General features: G+C 47.0%; 1 protein-coding gene across 3 annotated transcripts in view; it reads left to right on the top strand.

The window, feature by feature from the left end:
• Positions 1 to 1,523: 1,523 nt before the first annotated feature.
• The window catches only part of ADCYAP1R1 (ADCYAP receptor type I), a 107,172-nt gene continuing 96,911 nt past the window's right edge, over positions 1,524 to 11,784 (top strand). For all 3 annotated transcript variants that reach the window (XM_010804298.3, XM_010804297.3, XM_010804296.3), the window contains exons 1-2: positions 1,524 to 1,622; positions 3,879 to 3,955. The gene's annotated coding sequence lies outside the window, so the exon portion shown is untranslated. The remainder of the gene's footprint in view (positions 1,623 to 3,878; positions 3,956 to 11,784) is intronic.

Below are 11,784 nucleotides of genomic sequence, written 5' to 3'. Positions count from 1 at the left end.
AACTAGGGGCCTGCCAATTCCTATGTTGAAGTCCTACCCCTCAGTACCTTGGAATGTGCCTGTATCCGGAGACAGGGCTTTTAAAGAGGGAATTCAGTTAAGACAGGGTTTTATGGTTGGTACCTAATCCAATGTGCCTGGTGCCCCTTTAAGAAGAGGAGGTTAGGACACAGAAACACACAGAGGGAAGGCCATGTGAAGACACAAGGAGGGGATGCTCGTCTGCAAATCAAACAGAGAGGCCTCGGGAGAAACCAACGCTGCCAACCCCTGGGTCTTGGACTTCCAGCTTCCAGAAATGTGGGGAAATAAATTTCTGTCCTTTAAGCTCTCGGCCTGTGCTATTTGCTACAGCAACCCCAGAAAACTAACATAGGTGCAAATCTATTTTATTATGACAATGCCTTAAGCATGGTCACTTTCAGCTCCCCTGGAGAACCCCGTGTTCAGATGCTCTGTCAGAAAATAGGCAAATATACCTTTAGGATTATACTCCTGGATTATTATTTCCCATGGATTAGGGTAAAGATTGGAGCAGCTGGAGGAGTCGATATTCTTCAAGGAGACCAGACAGGACATCAGTTCTCAGCAGTGAGCTGTATCTGCCTTTAGGAATGTAGGTGGAAACGAGACACAACATCACCAGTGCAGAGACCAACCAGAAGGTTACCACTGTCTTCCTTTTGGAAGGGATAGAGGTGTTTTCTTCACACCTGGAATCAATAGAAAGCCTATAAAAAGAGGAACTTATGAACATTTAGCAAGTGCCTGAGGCAGCACAATGCATACAACTCCAGGATGTGGTAGGGTGTTGAAACTTCATAATCCAGATGGCAAGGTGTGTGTCCACAAAACAACCAAAACAGCTAATCCTTTTCTATTCAGACATTAATGACAGACCATGTTCTAAGCATGTTACATAAGTCATCTTCATTAATGCTCACAAAGCCCTATGAGACAGGCATTATTTGTGCCCCTGTGTCACATATGAGAAAACCAAGACACAAAGAGATTACACGATTTGGCAAAGATCACACAGCTTGTGAGAAGGAAGAGTAATGACGTTAGATGGAGAAGAGACTTGAAGAAAGGAGGGGTGACGGCGCAGGGTAGCAGACACACGGGCTGCCCTCCGAAGTTTAGTCCCCCAGGTTGCGGTGACTTCAAAACACTTATTGGAACCCATCAGTGAAGAACTACATAACTCACCACTGGGGTCCAAGGAGTATTCAATCTGAAGATAAGCCCTGAGGGACTATTGTTGAGATAATTCAAAATGTCAGTTAAAGTGGAGAGTCATAAACAATGGCACATGGACCTTACATATTTGGGGACAATTTCTAAAATGCATGCCTCTATTAATCACTCTGAATATACGACCAAAGCCTCTTCTTTGAGCAGAAGTTCACTGACTGGAACTCCAGTTTATCTATTTTTTTTTTTTTTTTAATAAGCCACACCCATGTTGCCTCATCTTTGGTTTCCTGTTCTGGTTTTTTAATATGCAGAGTATTGAGGGTGTGGGCTGGTTCACACTCGCTGTGTACAGGGTGGGCAAGACAGCCCTTCTGTATCCACATGAAGTTCATTATGGCCACATAACTTCCTTGGGTCAGCAGAAGGTAAGTGGAAGTGATGGGAGTCATTCCTGGGCAGGAGCTGGCAAAGCCAGCACATGCTTCCCCCACGTGTTCTCTTCCTTCTGCCTTGGTTTCTGGCAAAGGTCCAGATATCGGCTGCACCATCAGTCTGAGGCCTGAAGCAGAGCCCCTGCTTACCAGGAGGAGTCTGCAGCAGGACCAAGGAGAAAACTCTGTGTGGGTTGAACTGCTGAGGTTTGGGGAGTGATTTGTTATTGCAGTCTAGCCTACTACCTCCTCCCAACGGGTATACTCATCAAGTACTACGAGTCCAATCTTGGTCTGGGCACTTTGATGTATTTCTCTATATTTCTCCAGTATTTCTGTAAGGTCTCCTTAGACCTCATTTCACTCTTCTTTCTAGCTTTTTGTTTTTACTGTGGGATACCCAGAGGACCCAGCCCTTATTTATGATGTTACTTCTGTAGTAAACGTGTGCGAGGCCTCCAAGGAGAGGCCCAGTGGGCAAGCACGAGGCAGCACACTGAGTGTGGTCACTTGGGACACCCCAGGGGCAGGAACCGTGCCCACCCTGCTCCTGCATTTCCCTCGTGCGGAGACAGACAGCTCTCTGGCAACCCTGGGCATTTTCCCACATTCCTCCTGGGTACTCCACGAATGCAAGGCCCTGACCTCTCTTCACCTGGGCCACTCCTCAGAGTCATGTTTGCCACAAGCAATCTTGAGAGAAGAGGTAACATCTCAAAGGCAAAGAGCAGTCTTTCTCCCACTTTCTATAAAAGTGGAAAATCTCCCGAGGCCAGTGTTCCTCTCCTGTTACTCTAGCCACTGAGTACCCCACCCATCCTGGGCCTCTCGCAAAGCCTGTGTGGGACTTGAGTGGCAGCAGAGAACCAGAGCCAACCATCAGAGTGCTCTGGGGACTGCTTTTGCCTGAGTAATGAAGTCCTTGGTCTCAGATCTAGGTCTCAGATCTTTGGCTGGCATCTGTGTAACAGTAGCAGGCTAACTTGTGAGCTTATACACAGGATAACGGGGTTTCCCAGGTGGCTCCGTGGTAAAGAACCTGCTTGCCAATGCAGGCAACCCAGGTTCGATCTCTGGGTTGGGAAGATCCCCTGGCGGAGGAAATGGCACCCCACTCCAGTATTCTTGCCTAGAAATCCCCTGGACAGAGGAGCCCGGTGGGCTATAGTCTATGGGGTCGCGAAAGCGTCAGACATGACTCACTGACTAAATGACAACTACAAACAGGGTGATGTATCAGTCTCTGCGCTGCTCTTGACACCCCACCTCAGTTCTGCTCAGGACCGGGCAGGCTGTGCACTGATGGGCAGTCAGTAAGTGTCCTTTTCAGTCACTGACCTGGGGACCAGGGAGTCTCCAGACAGTTCATTCTATACCGGTTCCCTAGGGGCTGCATTACTGATGCTTCCTGGAGCCTCAGTTTTCCCCTCTGCAAGAGGCACAGCACCCAGGACCCAGTTCACATTCAGGGCTATTGGATTCGGGTTTGGAGGAAGATGACTGGCCTTCTCTGGCAATTGCCAGCTGATTTCTGTCTTCCTTTGAGGTGATGCCAGCACACTTGGACTCCAACCAGAGAACTTAGGAAAGAGGAAGGAAGAACTCACTGTGAGTGAGAAAGGGGGAACACAGCCAGCGGAGACGCACTTGGCCGCGGAGTCTTTCCTTCTGGAGGTCTGCGCAAGCAGAACAGGGGCTCAGTATTGTCATGAGGCTGGGCTGTTGTATGTCTCTCCTGGGGTTCTGTTTGGAGAAAGAGATGTGACGTCCACCTTCAGGGAGCTGACAGGAAGGAGTTGCCATAGTTTCCAGCCAAGGATTTGAGGTGGCTTTGTCAGGGAGGCTGTGGCAGCCTGGGGAAGGTAGCACCTGTGTGCTCAGTTGCTCACTTGTGTTCAACAATTTGCGACCCCATGGTCTGCAGCCCACCACGCTCCTAAGTCCATGGGATTTTTCAGGCAAGAATACTTGAGTTGTCATTTCCTCCTCCAGGGGATCTTCTCTACCCAGGGATTGAACCTGTGTCTCCTGGGGGAAGGTAGAAGGTAGTCAGAAACAAGGGGACGGGTGTGTGAGGTCGCTCCCCAGGAAGTGCTGGAATTTGCCCCCAAATCAACTCTTGGCAAAATTAGGATGTGTTCATGCTCTTCCCACTTAATAAATCCAGAGAAACCAACTTAGTGTGACATTGGAAAAAAAAAACCCAAAGGGACAATTACTTAACTAGCATTTTTGCTGCGTCTTCAACAGCTGTCACGGGGGGACACCTGTGCACCTGCATCTCTCTCCTCTGCTTCGTGAAGGAGGCGGCTTAGGGAAGATTGCAGGTGAGGCTGGAAGGGGAGAAGAGAGGCAGTTGGGGGGCCAGGGGCTAAAGCAGCTCTCTTGGGAGGGGCTGCTGCAGGAGGGAGGAGGCATGGAGGAGGGGATGCGATGCGGTTTACTTCTCAGCATGGGAGGTGGTGTCTGACTGGCTCTGGAGGCCTCGGTGTGCCCTCGTCTGCTGCAGCCAGCCCAGGGCTTTCTCTTCACAGAGGATTCTGGCAAAGGTTGTCCCTCGTAGTCTTGGGTCCCAGGGTTTGAGGGGTGGACTCGACCAGTCTCAAGAACACAGCGTCTCCGCCCTCCACGTAGGAAGGGCCTGTCGCCAGAAGAAGGATAACCCTACTGTGTCCGAGTCCTCATTTCACTTGCAGCTGGGCGCTAATCCAATTGCTGGCTCTAACCTAATTCTCCATTGATGCCCGAGTCCTTTGCCTGCCGATATTAAAACTCTTTTCATTTAATTGTGTAGAAGATAGATCCTCCTCAGCCGTCAGGTGGTAAATATAGAAGAGCTGATGTGTAGCTCTAATTTCTTCCTTGGCAGGGCTCCTGTGGCTCTGAATAATTGGGGACTAAGATGCTCTGGAAGGAGGACCAGGAAGGAGGAGAAAGGAGTTGGGTGGGGCACTGGGACGTTAGCGTGGCCCAAAGGTTACAGCTCAGAGGGAGCGGGGCCTGGTCAGTGTGTTCCTGGCCTGGTCGATGAGTCCGTTTCATGAGGACAGTCATCTCTCTCCTGAATCTTTCACATGACTGATGTCCTGAGATGTTGTGGGAGAATCAAATGTTTCTGAATCGAGGATGACCAAGGAGAGGGGGCTGTCCTACCGAAAAGAGTAGGAGGGGTCGTGAGACCCCCAGAGTCAGAGGCAGGGAGCAGTGGTCATGATAAGCCCCTTTGATCTCATCACAGAGAAGACTGTGTGAGTCTAGGCACACAGTCACCTGCAGAGTCAGGGTTTTTAATGGACCAAGACCCTCTAAGACAACTGATTGCAGCTCCCTTGTCCGGTGACCACAAGCAGGCCAATGAAGAGGTGGTGACAGAGGGCACGCCTCTTGGTTTCCAGGTCAGCCTATAACAAGGTGGCCATCCTATTTCCCAGTGGAGGGAGGGACGGAGCATCAGAGTAAGACCCTGGTGGCCATTCGTTAGGAGGCTCATCCACCCAGCAGGGGCCTCCTGAAGTTACTCCTGCCACATGCTGCCTATCCCCACCCTCTTAAAACACCTTATGCAGGGAAAGGTGGTACAGACATAAAGACCACATGGCCCAGGCAGCAGGTCATGGGCAGAGCCTGTTGCTGGCCTCACACCCAGCCTCAAGGAAGCAGGAAGCATCCTAGCAAGAGACCCACTAGTATCTTGGTCACCAAACATGGGCTTCTCTGGCGGCCCATACCAACTGTGGCTTCTCAGGAGCTCACAGCTTCTGGGGCTACCTCGGGCTCTGGAGGGCCTGGCACACACTCCAGCTGTCTTCTCAGGGACGGCCGTCGCCGCCTGTAGGCCACCTGCTCAGCCCCAGCTCAGCCCCCAGCTCCTCAGAGTCCCCTGTGCTTGACCACTGGAGGACCAGAGCTTCCTGGACTGGCCGTGCTTCCTATGCGAGAGGCTTTGCTATATCTTAGCTTCCTGAAACCCCCCTCCCCCTCAGCCTTGTCATGGACTGGGAGGTACCTCAGATGGTCCTTTCCTCTCCTCTTTCCCTTCGTGCCTCAAGACAAGCACATATCCAGCATTTCCTGAGGGCTGTTCTCTCCTGGATACTGGGGGATTCTTAAGGCTCCATCCTCTCCTGGCCTGGCTACCCCAGGCCTCTCTGACTCCACGTGTCCACTTCCAATACCAGCTTCTCCCTTCCCACCTCCAGCCTGGGCTCAGTCTTTACCTCTCCTTCACCTGCTGAGCTAGGAGATCCTGGGGCAAGGAGAGGGCACGCCTGGGGCTTGGAGTAGCTGAATCATCTGACTAGGAGATCCTGGAGAAGGTGACCAGAGCAGTTTGCAAGACCGTGGCCCAGATATCACCACTGTTCTTTCCTTCAGAATCTGAGGCCAAACCTGTGACTTGGGGTCACTCTCCCCCATAGTATTTTCAGAGGAAACACTGCTAGGATAGATGACTGCTAGGAACATGGGCCCAGATGGTCCAGTCACAGGATCTCTGAGTGCCGGGGCTGTAACAGCCAGCGCTGCTGAGCAGAGCAACCTTTGCTCATATGAGGAAATTGAAGATCGAATACAGCACACAGAAGGGTGTGTTTGCCCAGGCTCATGCTGTGTCTCCACTCAGAGACCCTGGCTTCCTAACTCCAGTCTACACTCCAGGCATTTCTGCAAGTACAGTCAGAATGATAGGGATTCTTCCGAGCATGGGGGTCAGGATGATGGCATGCCAATTCCATCTCCACCCTCTGCTGGCTGTGTAACCTCCAGAAAGTTATCTAACCTCTCTGGGCATCAGTTTCTTCATCAATCAGTTGGGGGTGCCAATGCTATCCACTTCATATGAGGCTTGAGAATGCACTGAGATCATTCCTCCAAAGCCCCAGCACAGCATTTGGCACGTAGTGAGTAGTAATTAGCCATCATGCAACATTCAGCTTCTCTGGATTGCAAATATCACTAAAACCAATGTGAACCAGAATGAGCATTAGCTATTCAAGAAACAAGCAGGCATTTAATTTATTCCCTCAACAAATCTAAAGGTTCTGTGTCAGGACACCCTTTGGATGGTTTTCCAGAAAAAGAAGGTGACACAGATGTTGTTCTTCCCTCTGTAGAGGTTTCCCAGCCCAGAACAGGGCAACAGAGACATTCCTCTCACCTTGAAGCTGCTCACAGGAAGCAGATGGAGCCATCCGAGTCAGGATGCTGCCGGTCTCTTCCAGAAGGTCCAGAAGCCCAGGACTGCCCTGACCTGCAGCCCACCCTCAACTGAGCAGTATAACTAGTGCTGTGAGAAGCCCCACTCCCCATCCAAGGAACATCGGAGCAATGATTACACCCTCCACGGTTCAGTTCCTGCCAAGGCCTTAAGTAAAAATGCTACTACTCACTAGGATCAGAAGAACTAGGGTGAGGAGAGTGGGGCACTCCTAAGATGTAAAATTTAAGAGACACCCTCAAACTCAGTGGGGGCTTCCCAGGTGACTCTAGTGGTAAAGAACCCACCTGCCAATGCAGGAGACATAAGAGATGCGGACTCAATCCCTGGGTCAGGAAGATCCCCTGGAGGAAGGCAGGGCAACCTACTCCAGAATCTTTGCCTGCAGAATCCTATGGACAAAAGAGCCTGGCATGGAGTCACAAAGAGTCGGACACAAGTGAAGCGACTTAGCACACATGCATTCCCCAAACTCAGTAGCCAAGATACATAATATTTCAAGACATTAAAGTTAATTTAAAAATCCATGATCGAACAAAACATCACCCATGCTTTTAAGTGAAGATGGACTCTGTCCCTGCTGAACCGGAGAGTAAGTGCCTCCCTTGCCTCACTCTAGTCCCAGCCCCAAAGCTCAGGTCCCTTCTCAGACAGTAGAGTCAGACTCTCTGGGAAGGGTGTTCCAGACAGAGGTACCATCTGTGGGAAGCTCTGCAGGTAGTTCTGCTGTGCAGAGAGTTGAGTTCCCTTGCTCTGAAAGAAGTAACTAATGCAGGCATGTCTGAGGTTTGCAGAAGAGAAAGAGGAGATGCAATGTGATCCCCTAATTGCAGCTGTTTAAGAGTTCTGTGTAGATAGACAGTGCCCCACCCACCAAGGGCGCTGAAATTCTGCTTTTCCAACTTTATTCCTTTGGGGCTTTCTCTGTGGGTTTTCTTTCAGAACCCAGAAACTCCTAGAACAATTAAGCAATGCAATAATTGAACTTGCTGAGTCTTTGCGGACCCTCTGCACCACAGTTTCCACTCCAGATAACTGGGGTCCTTCCCTCTGCTTATTTAAATCCTGTGCAGATTTCCAGCCCCAGTTTATTAAGATTCCATCTGTGGAATCCCTCTCTCTATTCATTCCATACGTACACATTTGAGGACCTACAATGTGCCAGTCTGGATTATGGACAAGGACTGAATTTTAAAAATTGTGCTTGGGGAAGTCAAAATAATGCCAGCATATAACAAAAGTTAAATTACACTAGAAGGTTCAGAATGAAAATCAGCAATCTCTGGTCCGAACTTCTCCAAGTTCAGTATCATTTCTAGGCGCTTATGACCCTTAATTCTTGTAGGTGTGTCGTCTAGTATTTAGTTCCATTTTTCTAAATATATGCATACAAATTTTTTTATTTACCAGCTTTTGGCATTCACTTTTGAACTCTTGCCATGGTAAAAAAAAAAATAAGACAAATCTCCCATCGCCGTCCCGTTTCCTTTCCCTCCATCCTTTGAACATGGTTATTTTTCAGTTTTTTTTTTTTTTTTTACTGAACAATAAAGAAAGCATTGCTGAGCTCAGTTGTACAGTAAAACTGAATTCTTTTTTTTATACAACCTAGAGCTAATAACCTTTTTTATTTATCTGATGTGAGGTATCTATTGTTAACCTTTTCAGTGTCTCTGCCTCTTACCTATCAATATCAATCAAACACGTTGGTTTTATTTTTCCCTCTGTTTTCTTGTTTTAAGCTGGACTTGTTGCTTGCTAAGCCTGGGACTCAAATGTCTTCTTAGGACGCTTGGTCTTCGTCTTCACGCTGAGACATACTTCACTGCACATCTCAGTTCACGTCCTCATTTCTAGAATCTCTTTCTTTTTCTTCCAAAACAGCATTTGTTTCCCTGTTTGGGTGGTACCCATGCTCCAATAGCTTCCTGAGAAAGGGACCTGGGAAGTAAAATTCTCCATCCTTTTATGTCTGAAAATGTCTTTATTCTATCCTCACATTTTGTTGTAAGTTTCCCAGAGCATGAAGTTCTAATTGGAAATACTTTCCACTGTAAAGCATTGCCCATTGACTTTTAAACTCCAGGACTGCTGGTAACCCAAGGCCATTTCTGGTCTCCTGTGACCTGCTCTGTCACTTGGAAGCTCCTAAGATCTCTTCGTAACCATCCTGATTCTCGCTCATGACTTTTTTCACATCCATTATGCTAGGACCCAAGTGAACCCTTTTGTTCTGGAAATTCTTGTCCCTCAACCCTGATGAGGTTTTGTGTGTAATTTCTTTGGTAATTTCTTCTTTTCCATTTTCTCTGTCCTTGCTTTCTTGAATTACCTTTAGCTATATGTTGGACTTCTTAAAATGAAGCTCTAATTCTGTTGTAACATTGTCCCCCTGTATTCTTAAAGAGAATTTTTTTCTGAATTGATTCCTCATATTTCATCTTCTACCCATATATTGGTTTTTAAATTTATCACTCTTTTTATTTTAATTTCTGAGAACTCATTTTTGTTCTCTGTTCCCTGTTACAAACTCCCTTGTGTCTGGATGTGATATTTTTCTTCTCATTAGGAATGTTATAATTAGCGTTGTTAAAGTTTTCTTCTGTTCTCTGCATAGTCTCTATTCTTCTTCCTTCCTTTCCCTCTTTCTTCTTTCCATCCTTCTTGTTTCTTTCTTTGCAGTTTGGATCTTGTATTTTGTTTGGACTGTAGTCTTTAATGTCAGATGTCTGGTCTTTAATGTTGAGTGTCTAGTGACCCTTGGGTACCATTTCTTACTAAGTGCATGCTCAGTAGCTCAGTTATGTTCGACTCTTTGTGACCCACAGACTGTAGCCCGCCAGGCTCCTCTGTCCCTGGGATTCTCCATGCAACAATACTAGAGTGGGTTGCCATGCCCTCCTCCAGGGGATCTTCCCAACACAGGGATCAAACACACATCTCTTGTGGCTCCTGCATTGGCAGATGTGTTCTTTACCACTGAGCCACCTGGGAAGAGCTCCCCAGATGCTGACTAAAGCCCTGTGTGCCTGGCCAGGCTCAGCTATTGATATGCTCCACTGGAGGTGGTCAGATGGCAAGCCTGCTTTTCTGTTGGGGAATACCTATATGTCAGATTTTGTTTATATCTATTTTACGGGCTTGTTCAGATCTCCTGAGAAGACTCCTACATCCTGTGTATGGCTGTTGGCCTCCCAGAATCCAGGAGGACTGGAGGGGTGTTGCGGTCCTTTAATGTACCAGAACCTGTTGGTCTGGGGTCGACGATAAGAAAGTGAAAGAGAGAAAGAAGCTAGTATTCCCTAGTTTATGGAGAGAACCAGTAAAACCCTAGAACAGGGCTTGCACTGCTCACAAAGGCACAGGGCATCCTTTCGAGGAGGTCTTGAAAGCCCAGGCAGGAGAGTGAGCTTGTGGGGTTTCCACTCTGCAGAGTATTAGCTGGAAGGGGAGAGAGAGAGAGAAAGAGAGAGCGAGAGAGAAAGACACGGGGACCCAAGTCTCTGATGGAGCAAGGGTGTTTTAATGATCTTTTTATGAGTATATATAGGCTGTTATACAAGGAATTTCTTTTGACAATGATAAAGACCAGAAAACCAAACGTACAGTAACGTTATCAAGGAAACAAGGAATTAGCAATGGTCATAAGGTCAGAAGACAATCCGTATCTCAAGAAAGAGGGTGGTGACTAAGCAGTTTTGTTGTAAGGAGAATGTTTACTGAAGGAAATCCACGTGTGTGTTTTACCTCACGACCTCAGTCCTGGGAGCAGCATGCTGCTCCACTCGTTCCCATTACCAGGAACTGATAAGGAACAGAGGATTTATGAGAGACAGAAAACAGCACGCAGGAATCCTCCTGTTAAACGTTCCCTGACAGAGGGGAAACGCCTGAGAGAGGTTTCAGAAGTGGAATCCACAGGACTTGTTTTTCCCTGAAGTTACTAATTTTTTGCTGGCTTCTTCCTTAGTTTCCACATACCTACCACAAATTCTTCCTCAAATTTCCAACAAAACATAAAAATGCTCTCGATTCCGTCAACCTCCTTAGATAAGCTAAAAGTGTGATTTTTTTTTTTTTTGAAAGACATGCCCCTTAGAACCTCCTATTCCTGCCTGGAAGTGACGCTCTCCATGTCTCGCCCCCAGCTAAGGAGAATCATTGTAGAGCTGTCCTTCCTTATCATCCTGGGGATTTACTTCTCTCTCTCATGAGCTGACCTCACTGTGTCCTGGATCCGATGCCTTTCTATTTCCTAGCTAACTTCCTTGTTTCAGGGTAGCACATTCTCCAGTAACTATCTAAGAAATGTACACAGGAGATAAATTTTGTGAATCATTGAATGTCTGAATATGTATTTATTTTACCTTTTAGTTGCTCTTTATTTTACTTACATGATGGATAGTTGGGTTAGATATGGAATTCTATGTTGCAAATAAATTTTCTCTAAGTTTTAAAGACATTTCTTCATTGTTTCCTAGTTTCCAGTATTGCTGTTGAGAAGTCTAGTGTTCTTCTAAGTCTTTGTCCTTTGCACATGACTTGTTGTTCTCCTTTTCCCTAAATTTTTCAGGATTTTTTTTCCTTTTGTCTCTGCTGCTCTATGCCTTGAATGAATGAATCTTTTACAATTCTTTGCTGCTAGGTTCTCATGAGTGCTTTCAATGTAGAGACTCATATCCTTCAGTTCTAGAAAAGCTTCTTGTATCATCTTTGAAAATTTTCTCCCCCTTTATTCTCTCTGATTTCTCTTTCTAGAACTCCTGTCACTAAGATAACTTGAACTTCCAATTTCTTATTTTTTATCTCTTACTTTCCAACTTGTCATTTTGCTCTATTTTTTGAAAAAATGTTTTCAAATTCTCTTTTAGCTCTTCCACTGATTTTAGCTAAAATGTTTTTCTCTTTTACTTTCCATGAGCTAGTGGTTATTTTTTGAAA

The sequence above is a fragment of the Bos taurus genome, chromosome 4 (assembly GCF_002263795.3).
Source record: "Bos taurus isolate L1 Dominette 01449 registration number 42190680 breed Hereford chromosome 4, ARS-UCD2.0, whole genome shotgun sequence".
Taxonomy (NCBI): Eukaryota; Metazoa; Chordata; class Mammalia; order Artiodactyla; family Bovidae; genus Bos; species Bos taurus.
The sequence above is the reverse complement of the archived record's forward strand: the minus strand, read 5'-3'. Positions and strand labels throughout refer to the sequence as shown.